Source organism: Pseudophryne corroboree, chromosome 9 (genome assembly GCF_028390025.1).
Source record: "Pseudophryne corroboree isolate aPseCor3 chromosome 9, aPseCor3.hap2, whole genome shotgun sequence".
NCBI classification, from domain to species: domain Eukaryota; kingdom Metazoa; phylum Chordata; class Amphibia; order Anura; family Myobatrachidae; genus Pseudophryne; species Pseudophryne corroboree.
In genome coordinates, this window is record NC_086452.1 from 64,307,678 (window position 1) to 64,322,343 (window position 14,666).

Here is a 14,666-nt window from a genome sequence, read left to right on the forward strand (position 1 = left end):
AGTCTGTTAGATCTGTCCCCAGTCAATAGTTTATATGATATTAAGCAGTATGGGTAGCACAGGTCTGCAAGACAAGGCAGCCAAGTTGTCAGTCACTGTTGGAGAAGACCCTCCCTCCTAATATGGCGGCCTGTGGCAGACCGGTGACTGACAAACCATTGTCCTATTAATATGACATACACCCAGCTTATTTCTGTCCTGTCTGTTCCTGCCATCCAGCTGCCTCCATTTAAGTTGATGTGCTCTATTCATTTACCAGTTCTTTACTGGAGAACTGCCGGAGCATTGGGAAAAATGTCTGTCTGCCCATTGAGCTCTGAGAGTGGCCCCTCCAATAAAATATTTATATTTAAGTATGAACACTACAGATTATATAATATTGTGAATGCCAGTGCTCTGAAAGTACTCTTAAACATAATTGCCCTGATTGTGTCTGAGTTCTGTCCTGTAGCATTCCAGAGCTGTGCCGTCCACAAGGCAGGGAGGGGAGGGGGGGGGGGGCACACACATTCTTACCCAGAGCAACAGCACTGCGAGCCCAAAAGTACTAGCCAGCGCCTGGCTGTTCCAAGATGTGCGCTGTGGTCCTGCCAGGTTTTGCTGATCAATTGCACGGTTACATATACTGATACTGTATCTTGGCAATGTGTCTGCTTCTAGGTGTCATTACCTGCAGTTCGGGTCATTCTTGTTGGCCATAATTATTAAAACGAGTGAATGCACAATGCAAGCCGGTGTTATACATAGATGTAGTGGCTGGTAACAGCCTGAATAGAATTGAATGTGCTATCATTGGGCATGCAGGTAAATTCACATGCATGATAATGATCAGAGATAACCTCAGTAGAACGGTTATCTTCTGACTGTGGGCCTAAATCAGACCTGATCGCAGCAGCAACATTTTTCTCTAATGGGCGAAACGATGGGCCTAATTGAGACCTGGTCGCACGCAGGCTATTTTACTCTTACGTCCTAGAGGATACTGAGGTCCATTTAGTACCACCGGGTATAGACGGGTCCATTAGGAGCCATGGGCACTTTAAGAATTTGATAGTGTGGGCTGCCTCCTCCCTCTATGCTCCTCCTACCAGACTCAGTTTAGAAACTTTGCCCGAGGAGCCGGTCACGCTTATGGAAGCTCCTGAAGAGTTTTCTGCATTTATTTTATATGTTTGTTATTTTCAGGCGGGTCTGGTTGGCACCAGCCTGCCTGTTTCATGGGACTTATAGGCCCTACACACTGGCCGACATCACTCAAAGATACGAACGATCTCGTTCATTAATGAACGAGATACCGTTCATATCTTTGAGCGGCCCTGGGCTCGTTCATCGTTGGTGCCCCGTCGGCTGTGCATGCAGGCCAATATGGACGATCTCGTCCATATTTGCCTGCACTGCTACGGAGCCGTGTGACGGGGGATTGAAGAAACTTCACTCCCCCCGTCACTGCCCCCCCCTGCCGCCGGGTCGCCCGTCAGCCGTATCCGCCGTCGGGCAGCTCGGTGGCGGATCAGCCAATGTGTAGGGCCCATTAGGGGGAAGGAACGGCCCAACCTCTTGAAGGGTTTAATGGTCCCGTTCCCCGCTGACAGGATAACTGTCATTTGCTCCCATACATTACCAGATTTTCGTTAAAAGCCAGCAAGATTGAACAATAAATCTTTAAGTGTATGGCCAGCTACATTTGGGTGGGGTGTGTTCAATCTGAAATCTAAATTGCAGTGTAAAAATAAAGCAGCCAGTATTTACCCTGCACAGAAACAATGGGGTTCATTGATCTAAATTTAGCACATCTACGTTCAGTTAGACATGCGGGGGGACGCCCAGCACAGGGCTAGTCCGCCCCACATGTCTGGCCCTACTCCCCCCCTGCACAGCTGCAAAAGCCTTGCAATGCTTTTGCACCTGCCGAGTGGCTCCCTGCCTGGCAGGTGGCTACCCACCGCTTCCTGGGTCGCAGCGGCTGTGTGTGATGTCACGCAGCCGCTGCAATGGTCTGGACCGTGCCCCATCAACTGTGTTCTAACGCCGTTGGCATGCCCCCTCCCGCCCTGCGACCGCCTCTCAATCAGGCAGAGGCAGTGCGCGTGCGCAGTACCCAGAGGTCTTCAGACTGCAGCGATCCAGTTTGAATGATCCCCAATATAACCCACCCAAATCTAACTCTCTCTGCACATTATATCTGCTCCACCTGCAGTGTACATGGTTTTGCCCATTAGAAAAAGATTTTGCTGCTGCGATCAGGTCTGCATTAGGCCCTGTGTTTACAGGCCTCAAACATCAGGACCTCTGTCAGTGTGGCCCCTGCTGCGCATGTAGGATACATTTGTGCAATGATGCTGTTGCTCTGTTTGTGTGTGACCAGTTTTATTATTACTTGGAATTGATTGACTTTTCTTGAAACTTTTTTTTTTAGTGACCTTCTAAAAGTTTATTACAGTGCAGAGAAATACAGCATTTTAGAATATATATCCATATGGAAGTTTACTTTCTAAGCAATGCCCGGTTTTGCACATATCAGCCATTTACGGTAGTGGTGACATTGTAAGTTTCCTTTACACGTCTATGTGGTGTGAGGGGAAGCTTGCTATACTGGCGGACGCGATGTGCCGTTCCAGAACAGTCCACCGCTTCCATTGCGGAAAATCTATTGAATAAAATTGAATGCCCCCCATTGTTCCGTGCACTGAGATATTGTAGCTTAGTTCACTGGAGGCTGTTTTCTATAGGATGCATTAATGTCTGTCTTCGTCATGGTGTGAATAGGTTCCGTGTAGCACTGCCTTTCCGCACATTTCTTTAGTCTAACTAGTTGCTGAACGTTTCCAAATAGCAATTAATTATGGGTGTATTATTATTGTCGCTTTTACTTGTCAAAATGATTTCTGTTTAAATCCAACTTTTGTTTTTCCCTCTTGTAATAATGTGTTTACAGTTTTAAAACTATATGGATGTAGATCATTGGCAGTGGTCCCTAGGTGAAGATTACTTTATGCCCTCAAGACGCTTTTGTGCTGATAAACAGAGTTGAGCCCACATTGCTCTTACATTGCATAAATGATTATATCTACCCTTTTGCCGAGTTGAATGCATTTCTGTCCGTACGCTTGGTTAATGCCTGTCATCATCATTAGCGCACACTTGGGTAGTATATACTAGGTGTAAAGATCCGTCTGAAGAAGGGAGTGTTTACTCTTCTGCAGAAGTCTTCATAGCCAACCATCCATGGCCCTCATTCCGAGTTGATCGCTCACTAGCTACTTTTAGCAGCCGTGCAAACGCATAGTCGCCGCCCACGGGGGAGTGTATTTTCGCTTTGCAAGTGTGCGAACGCCTGTGCAGCCAAGCTCTGCAAAAACATTTTGTGCAGTTTCTGAGTAGCTCTGGACTTACTCAGCCCTTGCGATCACTTCAGCCTTTTTGGTGCCGGAATTGACGTCAGACACCCGCCCTGCAAACGCCTGGACACGCCTGCGTTTTTCCAGACACTCCCAGAAAACGGTCAGTTGCCACCCACAAACGCCCTCTTCCTGTCAGTCTCCTTGCGATCGCCCGTGCGAATGGTTTCTTCGTTAAATCCATTGCCCAGCACCGTGCCGCTGTGTACCCGTATGGCGCTCATGTGCATTGCAGTGCATACGCATGCGCAATAGAGACCTGATCGCTGCGAAAAACGTCAGCGAGCGATCAACTCGGAATGACCCCCCCATGTACATTGCGTCCATGAGAAGCCCTGTTACAGCTCAGTTTATCCCGCCAGTTACAAGTGCAACGGTGATTGAATACATATGACCCTGCATCGCCCATACTTGTGTATGTCTGGTTCAGGACCATGCGCAGTGCGATAACACAAGGCTGTGCTCTGGTTAGCTGGTTGCCCAGGTTAGAGCTCATTAGGGATGCAGGTAGGATAGTTTTATGGGTAGGATTCGGTAACATGCACCACTCTTGGTGGAGGCCGTCGCTTTATGGGATCAAACAATTCCCTCACCAGTTACATCCATGAGGCACAATGTTCAGGAAAAATAATGTAACACTGACCTGCATTTAATATTCATAAACGTTGTGACAATGTTACTATTCCGTTCACTTGTCCTTCATTGTCTTGTACTGTAAGTCATTGTATTCTTGTTTTGCTCATTTGTTTATATACTTTTATAGATGCTGCGGAGCCCTTGTGGCGCCATATAAATAAAGGATGATAATGTTCTTGTAAAGATGTACTTCTTGGGAAGACAGTCTTGTAGCTAAGGGGGGATTCAATTGCTGACGTAATGGATGTGCCGTTCCAGAATGGCACATTGCATCCTGCCACTGTGGCAAGTTTTCCCTCACACTCCATGAAGCTTAGAGGGAACACTTGGCATGTCAGTACTACCATTGGCCTGTATGCATGCTGTTGACCACCACAGCGTGGCCTGGCGGCATATTGTGCAGAATTGAAATCCACACTAACGGCGGGATGTAATGGAGTACATTTTTGTAAAGGGGCAAACACTTACAAGGCAGAACCACGCCTGGTAAGTGGTTGCCCCTTTAAAAAAACCCATCTAAGATCGTCTGGCATCCCGCACCTCCGGCTATCTCAGACTCCATTACATCCTGCCGTAAATATTATATTACCCCATGGTGGCAGTTACAGAGGAGCTGAAGAGTGCACTGGTGGAATGAACGATGTGAGGAAGCTTCTTACTACGTGCAGTAGCTGGATTTTATCCACAGGGCAGATGCGAGAGAACAGTTTTTGGAGCAAAACTGGTGAAATCATAGAAAAGTGTGAACAAGTCACATTTTTAGGGTTGGTCCCTGCTATGTGGACGGGAGCATGACCTTTTCCACTCCTCTTGGAGTTACAGAGAATTCAATTGTTTTGGGCGTCTAATTTTCTCGTCTAAACAGGACTGTTTAAACGGCCAAACAATTATCACTATTCAATGGATGTTTTGGGCGCTTGTACATGTCGCACCCAAACAGAGGGGTCGATTCAATTCGGCAACAGATGAATAGCAGTGGGAATTAGCTCCCGGCGCTATTCAATTCAGCTACTAGTTACCCGCAATTGTCAGGAATTCTTCTCTCACCCCCGGGGGGTGAGAGAAGAAAACCGACAAAAGAGCTGCCGCGCGGCCGGCACAAGGCTGATTCTGTCGGGAATCAGCATCGCTGCGGGTAGTTAAGTCGGAGAATGCTCGTTCTCCCGACAAAACTACCTGTTAAGTCGTCGAGAACGGGCATTCTCCGACTTAACTTTAGCTGAATTGAATAGCGTCGGGAGCTAATTCCCGGCGCTATTCATCTGTTGCCGAATTGAATCGACTCCAGAGAGGGTTTAGCCGCCAAAAACGGCTAAACCCGTTTAAAGTCCTGCTTTGGGTGTCCAAACACCCACTCGTACGCCGAAAGTGCCATCAGCGAACATTTCTTCTCGCACCTCAGGAAGCTGCGAGAAGAAATGTCATCATAGCTCCATTTTGTGCCCGTTGGTGGTAGCCGTGGGTAAAAACAATTGAATCGGCCCCATAATAGGGATCAATTCAATTTGCCGACAGTTGAATAGCGCCGGGAATTAGCTCCCGTCGCTATTCAATTCTGCTCATGTTAGTCGGCGAATGCCCGTTCTCCCGGACTTAACAGGTTGATTTGTCGGGAGAACGGTCATTCTCCGACTTAACTGCCCGACAGAATCAGCCTCGCGCCAGCACTTTTGTTGGATTTCTTCTCTCATCCCCCAGGGGTCCGAGAGGAATTCCCGACAATTAAGTGTCTATGGCGCTGTATTGAATAATGCCGGGAGCTAATTCCCGGCGCTATTCAACAGTCGGCAAATTGAATTGACCCTATAGTGTCTTGTCCTGTTTTTGCACTTCCATGTTCTGCTTTGACGATGTAGCATATTTGTAGGCCCACTCCGAGCAATGGAGCAAAATCCATCAAATGCACACATAATAAAGACCTTTCTGAAGTCCCCTCAGATTAACCTACGCCATACACTGAGCAGTATTGTACTGTAGGTGTAAAATGGAATTATGTATATTATAGAAAGGGGAGCAGGTATGGTGGTAGGAGGTTGCACTTGAAGGAAGTGTGCACATTTCTTCTTGCTTTTTGAAAGCGGACTCTTCAGTAAGTGTAACAGGCTGCGTCCATAAGATTCTGTTGCACACAACCAGTATGTAGCTATTGGACACAGTGGGAACCATTCCCATTTACTAGTGGTAATTGTATGATTTGTGAGGTGCCTTATGTTCAGTAGCCTTTTCTGTATCGCTTTTGATTAAAATAATTCTAACCATTCACTAAATTCTATATCTGAAAGCTGTAAAGAAAACGTGGTCGGTGCGGCTTTACCGTTTTCCAAAGCGTTTGATTTATAAGTCTAAATGGTTCCCAAGATTTAATGTGCACTTGTACGTAGTGCCTCCGTGAGGTGAATTGTTGGGTTGTACCCTCCTGAACATTGCTTCAGTCCACAAATGGTGTGCCTCCATTGTCTGCCGGTATGTCTTGCTGTCTAATATATGAAAACATATATGTAGTTATTGTGTGGCCTCCCCTATATTTTCACATGGTGAGTTCATTGTGTCCATTACTTTTTGTCTGGCTTGCTTGATCGATGGAGGTAAAATGTGGCTACTACTATTCCAGTAATGGCACTCAGTACTATGTAAAAGGCTGTGCCATCAGTAGAGTTGCAGAATATATGCTCAGAATGTTAAACAAAACTCCAAACCGTTTTTTAAAAATGATACGTGGGAGGATGAATTCCAAAAATCATTTGCAAGTTTCGTTGCAATAGTCCCACCACCAAATCACAGGCCTGGATCAATACATAAATGACATTATTGGCTACGGTTTCTATATCATTTTCCTATTTCCACATCTATTAACCTATAGAAGAGCTTTTTTATTTCTAGTTGCACTTTTATGTAGCAATTAGGGGATTCTTCACCCCATTCCCCTGAACCACAAAACACATTATTACGCTGCATGTCTCATACTTTTCAGCTGTATTAGAGGAGTGTTCAGTGCTCCTGAGATACAGTCCTTGGCGGCCGCAGGTAGTAAGGAGGGGTTCTATATCGGGTACTTGGATATTGTGTGAAATGATCATTCAGCTCACAATGGGGCTGATGCTGGACGTATGACTGTCGTGCGTATCTTGCCTGTGTTCACACAGTGCAAGCTCTGGAACAGGTTAGGGGTACAACAGAGCCGTCCGCATTTCAGTTCCATATACGATTGCGACTGAAGAGGTGTAACTGAGCTGTAACGCAGTCCTAGTTCATTGAGGCCATACTGATGCACCTGCGGGCTATACAGAGGGGGAAGTAAGATCGTATTCAGCTGTTTCTAAGCGTATCTTTTTGCGCCTAGTACTGGGCCATTGCAGGTGCACATCGATGATAATGATGACTAGTAGCAAACCCAAGTGTACACATAGGGGGCATGCATGTACAGCAAGATGCTCACTACACTGCATACGTGCCAATATATGCTTGCACGGTACATACGCCAGGTTTACTTTCGGATCTGTCACATGCAGTGAGCGTGTTTATTTCTGAGTGATGCTGTATGTATGCGATTATGTCGTGCCTATTTGATTATACATACGTCAGTGGTTTAGTTTGCCAGGATGTGGATGAGGCATGTTAAGGGGGAGATGTATCAAGGATTGGAGAGAGAAAAAGTGGAGAAGTTGCCCAAAGCAGCCAATCAGCTTCTACTGTTATTTATTTACCACAGTTTTTGAAATGACAGCTACAAGCTGATTGGTTGCTTTAGGCAACTACTCTACTCTCGCTCCAAGCCTTGATACATCTCCCAATGGTATCTTGTGCTTCCTAGAACCACCTGAGGTTTCACACTCAGATTGTTGTGTATTTGCAGTAGGGGATGTGTATATAAGGGTGTAGTACGGCTGACCGGCGGTCAGCTTACCGACGCCGGGATCCCGGCAGCATACCGACGCCGGGATCACGGCGGGGAGGGGCGAGTGCAGCAAGCCCCTTGCGGGCTCGCCACGCTGCGGGCTCGGTGGTAACCTGCGGTCGCCACGGGTTCTATTCCCACTTTATGGGTGTCGTGGACACCCACGAGTGGAAATAGTCCCTGTTGGTCGGCATGCCGACCATCGGGACAGTGACCCGTCGGGCTGGTGGAGGAGGTCATGTGACTGTCGGTCAGCTGACCGGCGGTCACATGAATACCACCCGTATATAATAGTGACATTGGGGAATGAGAGCAGTACTGTGTACTGCTATTAATAAAGTGTTTCATTACATGCAGATTGATGGTAGTTGTGGTCCTGGCTAGTAGTACTTGGCAGAGAGCAGCACTTCTGTATATCAGAGAATGGGAGTAATGGTGAGCTTTGATCACGATCCCAGTAAAATGAGTAATGCTTATGTATGTTTATACTGGATGATCCAAGGCATAGTCCTCCCAGATTCTGTTACTGGCATAAAGTAGTTTATTTTTAGCGATATTGGAGAATAAAAATAGTAATGTTCCTGGAAAGTGGAATCGGCATAGTCATTTTTCTGTATAATGATATAAAGAATGAGTACTAGTAATCACAGAATAATGGCGGTCATTCCGACCTGATCGCACGCTAGCTATTTTTTGCAGCACTGCGATCAGGTCAAAACTCGGCAAAACTGCGCATGCGTATGTACCGCAGTACGCAGGTGCATCGTACGGGTACAAAGCGGATCGTTGCTGGGCGAATGATTTAACGGAGAATCTATGCGCACAGCCGATCGCAAGAAGATTGACAGGAAGAACGCGTTTATGGGTGTCAACTGATCATTTTCAGGGAGTGGTTGGAAAAACGCAGGCGTGTCCAAGCGTTTGCAGGGCGGGTGTCTGAAGTCAATTTCCGGCCCCGGACAGGCTGAAGTGATCGCAGCGGCTGAGTAAGTCCTGGGCTACTGAGAAACTGCACAAAACTTTTTTGTACCGCTCGGCTGCACAAGCGTTCGCACACTTGCAAAGCGAAAATACACTCCCCTATGGGCGGCGACTATCTGATCGCAGCGCTGCAAAAATTAGCTAGCGTGTGATCAGGTCGGAATGATCCCCCATGAGCAGTACTTCTGTGTAATGATGCTGGAGAATGATAGCTGTGTGGGGGTAGTAGTATTGCTGGATAGTGGTATGGACAGTAGAGTCATTGGGGTTAGCTCCCGTCGCTATTCAATTCAGCTCAAGTTAAGTCGGCGAAGGCCCGTTCTCGCCGACTTAACAGATTGAATAGTCGGGAGAACGGGTATTCTCCGACTTCCTGGCGCGATGCTGATTCCCGACAGAATCAGCCTCGCGCCGGCCGCGCGGCAGCACTTTTGTCTGGTTTCTTCTCTCATCCCCCGGGGGTGAGAGAAGAATTCCCGACAATTGGTGTCACTTGGCGCTGTATTGAATAGTGACGGGAGCTAACTCCCGGCGCTATTCAACTGTCGCTAAATAGAATTGACCCCTTACTCTATAGAGAATGAGAGTGAAGTAATTTTGGATATTGTTTGGTAGAGAAAGTAATGCATATTAGTATAGAAGTAGGAGAGCTCCCATATAATGGTACCAGCAGAGAGAGGACTGCTTCTGCATAGTGATTTGGGAGAATAGGAGCAGCCGTCCTCCTTCATTGTGGCATCTGTAGGGTAAGTAGCGCTTACGTATAGTAATACAGGAAAAATTACAGTTGTAGTGCTCCTTTACAATGGTACATATGATATTTTAAAATAAGAGCAGCTGTGATCCTATATAAGGGTACCAGCAGAGAGAGTAGTAATTAATGATATTGTTATGACTGCTGATGCAGCAATATATATATATAAACCATGTCCTTGTTTTGCAATGTTGTGTACTGCTAAGCTGGGTAAACACTGGCCTATATATCGGCCGATCTATCGTGAGCTCATTGGGCTTGATTCAATTCGGAGAAGATTGAATCGTGTCGGGAATTAGCTCCCGGTGCTATTCAATTCAGGCCGGTTCTCGCGGACTAGACACTAGACAGGATGTTTTGGCGTAAGAACTGGCATTTTCCATCTAAAGTGCCTGGCGCAATGCTGTTTCCACCACGCTAAGGACAGAAATCATCATCGTGCCAGCACTTTTATCGGATTTCTGCTCACACCCCAAATACATTGTGTTGACCCTGCAGAACAGTTGATGGCCGATATATCTACATCCGGCTGTGTGTAACACTTACTGCAGTGACTGAGATCTCAACTGGGTAGGAATATTTAAATGCCTGCCCAGTAGTGACGTCAGGCACTTGCCAATAGTCCGGGATCTGTCGGCCATGTCTGTACCCATCTTAAGTCACCGTTCTCTTGTTTTCCTCATTTGTCTATGTACTTTAATAGGTGCAGAACCCTTGTGTAAAGGAGAATAATAATAATGGAATGAGATCAGCTGTGGTCCTGGATAATGGTACCAGCAGAGAGAGTAGTTACCCCTTTTACACCAAAATCCTGAGTCCGGCCAGGGTCACTGTATACAGGTATTAAGCTGTGTCACACAGCGGCTTCTAACCCAGTTTACACCGCAGGCTGGACCGGCTGGACCGGCGTTATTGCCAGGGCTTCCTTCTGCCGGTGTTTGAAGATGACATCATCTCCAAGCACTGGTGAGGTGGCTCTCCATAGGCTGGTAACCGGACCCAGGTCACTCGTTCCAACCGCCCCGCAACCCGGATCCTTCTCGGGTTCAACCTTGCTTGCTACCCGAGTTGGATTCCTGGGTCACTGGACCGGGGTTATTTTTACAGGGACCCTTTTATACCGAAATACCACCCGGCAATAAACCGTTATTGTGGCAGTGTAAAAGGGTTTACATATGATATTGAAGAATGAGTGTAGCTGTGGTCCAGCAGAAAGAGTAGTGCTTCTGTATAGTGACATGTTTGAGGATGATCGCAGATCGTTGTATACAATAATTGTTGGAGTAGTTGCGCTACTGCCCAGTAGTATCTGCACCCATAAGTACAGTAAGTGCCTTAGAGAAGTTTATGCAAGAATAATAGCAGAGGTGGTGTTGGTATCTAATTAAAGTTGTAGTTTATTGATCTCTATGGAGGGACACCTGTCCACAGGTTCTAGTAGAAGTAGTATGTGTTGTACTTTTCGCCATCCCTGCTCCGTAGATAGTAACGTTCATCATACTGGAAATATGCTATTGTTTGAATTAGCCGGGAATTCTGTAGTCTGCAGCGCACTGCACGCAAGTCGCAGGCATCTCGGCATTGTTGTGTGGTAACTCTGCAGTGCGCTACATATGTGAGGTGCATCAAAAGAGTTAGGAAATCATCCTGAGCCCCAAACCCGGCTGCTACTGGCCATAAGGAAAGTAATGGCTGCAGCTGGATGACATCATGTGACTGATGTGTGCTGCTTTTATAGATGATGGATAAATGGGATCCAGCAGGTGTATTTCAGCTAATAAAAATGCCCAGAGTATTTGGGAGTATATTACAATTTCGCTAGTTTTTTCTCTCTTACGTCCTAGAGGATGCTGGGGACTCCGTAAGGACCATGAGATATAGACAGGCTCCGCAGGAGACATGGGCACTCCAAAGACTTTAGATGAGTGTGCACTGGCTCCTCCCTCTATGCCCCTCCTCCAGACCTTAGTTGGATCCTGTGCCCAGAGGAGACTGGATGCACTGCAAGGGAGCTCTACTGAGTTTCTCTGAAAAGACTTTTGTTAGGTTTTTTATTTTCAGGGAGCACTGCTGGCAACAGGCTCCCTGCATCGTGGGACTGAGGGGAGAGAAGCAGACCTACTTAAATGATAGGCTCTGCTTCTTAGGCTACTGGACACCATTGGCTCCAGAGGGTCGGAACGCAGGTCTCACCCTCGCCGTTCGTCCCGGAGCCGCGCCGCTGTCCTCCTCACAGAGCCTGAAGATAGAAGCTGGGTGAGTATGAGAAGAAAGAAGACTTCAAAGGCGGCAGAAGACTTCAGATCTTCAATGAGGTACCGCGCAGCGGTAACGCTGCGCGCCATTGCTCCCACATTCACACACACACTGGCGGCACTGTATGGGTGCAGGGCGCAGGGGGTAGGCGCCCTGGGCTGCAATTATAAACCTCTAGGGACACTTGTATATGTGTGTATATATATATATATATATATATATATATATATATATATATACACACACACACACACTGCAGAGGCAGTATATTACAGAAACCCCCGCCAGTATAAAGATTTGAGCGGGACCAAAGCCCGCCGTTGAGGGGGCGGAGCTTGATCCCACAGCACTAACCAGCGCCATTTTCTCCACAGCACGCTGCAGAGAAGCTGGCTCCCCGGACTCTCCCCTGCTGAACACAAGTACAGAGGGCAAAAAAGAGGGGGGCACATTTATTTGGCGCAGTGAGTATATATATATATATATTTATATAAAAGTGCTGTACTGACTGGGATTTTATTCCAGTGTCCGGTGGCGCTGGGTGTGTGCTGGCATACTCTCTCTCTGTCTCTCCAAAGGGCCTTGTTGGGGGATTGTCTCCATATAGATATATATACCTGAGTGTGTGGAGGTGTCGGTACGTGTGTGTCGGCATGTCTGAAGCGGAAGGCTCATCTAAGGAGGAGGTAGAGCAGATGATTGTGGTGTCTCCGTCGGCGACGCCGACACCTGATTGGTTGGATATGTGGAATGTTTTAAATGCAAATGTGTCTTTATTACATAAGAGAATGGACAAAGCAGAGTCCAGGGAAAAACAGGGAGTCAATCCATGGCTTTGGCTGTATCACAGGGCCCTTCAGGGTCTCAGAAACGTCCCCTGTCCCAAGTAGCAGACACTGATACCGACACGGATTCTGACTCCAGTGTCGACTACAATGATGCGAGGTTACACCCAAGGGTGGTCAAAAGTATTCATTATATGATTATTGCAATAAAAGATGTTTTGCATATCACAGATGACCCCTCTGTCCCTGACACGAGGGTATGCATGTTTAAGGAAAAGAAACCGGAGGTAACCTTTCCCCCATCTCATGAGCTGAACGCTTTATTTGAAAAGGCTTGGGAAACTCCAGACAAGAAACTGCAGATTCCCACGAGGATTCTTATGGCGTATCCTTTCCCCGCACAGGACAGGTTACGGTGGGAATCCTCGCCCTGGTGGACAAGGCTTTGACGCGCTTGTCCAAAAAGGTGGCGCTACCGTCTCCAGACACGGCAGCCCTCAAGGATCCTGCTGATCGCAGACAGGAAACTACCTTAAAATCAATTTATGCACATACGGGTGCCTTGCTCAGACCGGCAGTAGCGTCAGCTTGGGTATGTAGCGCAGTAGCAGCATGGGCAGATAACTTGTCATCTGACATTGATACCCTAGATAGGGATAGCATTTTATTGACCTTGGGTCACCTTAAAGACTCAGCCTTATATATGAGAGACGCTGCGAGAGACGTTGGGCTGTTAGGTTCAAGAGCCAACGCCATGGCAATTTCTGCTAGGCGAGCCCTGAGGACCCGCCAATGGACGGGTGATGCCGACTCAAAGAGACATATGGAAATTTTGCCTTACAAGGGTGAGGTTTTATTTGGGGAGGGTCTCGCGGACCTGGTCTCCACAGCTACCGCGGGTAAATCTTCTTTTTTACCTTATGTTCCCCCACAGCAAAAGAAAACACCACAATATCAGATGCAGTCCTTTCGGTCGCATAAGTCCAGAAGAGGTCGGGGCTCTTCCTTCCTCGCCAGAGGTAAGGGTAGATGGAAAAGAATGCCTGCTACGGCTAGTTCCCAGGAGCAAAAGTCCTCCCCGACTTCTACTAAATCCACCGCATGACGCTGGGGCTCCACTGAGGGAGTCCGCGCCGGTGGGGGCACGTCTTCGACTCTTCAACCAGGTGTGGGTTCTGTCAGACGTGGATCCTTGGGCGATGGAAATTGTATTCCAAGGCTACAAACTGGAATTCGAAGAAGTGCCTCCTCGCTGATTTTTCAAGTCGGCTTTACCAGCTTCTTCCCCAGAGAGGGAAATAGTTTTAGCTGCAATTCAAAAACTGTGTCAACAGCAAGTGATTATCAAGGATCCCCTAGTCCAACAGGGGAAGGGGTACTATTCAACCCTGTTTGTGGTGCCGAAACCGGATGGCTCGGTCAGACCCATTCTGAATCTAAAATCACTAAACCGGTACTTGAAAAAGTTCAAATTCAAGATGGGATTGCTCCGGGCAGTTATCTCCAGCCTGGAAGGGGGGGATTTTATGGTGTCACTAGACATAAAGGATGCATACCTTCATGTCCCCATATATCCCCCTCATCAGGCGTACCTGAGATTCGCTGTACAGGACTGTCATTACCAGTTTCAGACGTTGCCGCTTGGGCTTTCCACGGCCCCGAGGATTTTCACCAAGGTAATGGCGGAAATGATAGTGCTCCTGCGCAGGCAGGGAGCCACAATTATCCCGTACTTGGACGATCTCCTGATAAAAGCGAGATCGAAAGATCAATTGCTGAAAAGCGTGTCGCTCTCCCTGAGATTGCTGCAGCAGCATGGCTGGATTCTAAATCTACCAAAGTCACAGTTGATTCCAACGACTCGGTTATCTTTCTTAGGCATGATTCTGGACACGGAACATAAGAGGGTTTTTCTCCCAATGGAAAAAGCCCAGGAACTCCACAACATGGTCAGAGACCTG

The 14,666-nt window shown here is 47.4% G+C and overlaps 1 protein-coding gene across 3 annotated transcripts in view; it reads left to right on the forward strand.

Annotated features, from left to right (window-relative positions):
• ERI3 (ERI1 exoribonuclease family member 3) overlaps window positions 1-14,666 on the forward strand; it is a 475,972-nt gene that overhangs the window by 57,574 nt on the left and 403,732 nt on the right. The gene's annotated exons all lie outside the window — the stretch shown is intronic.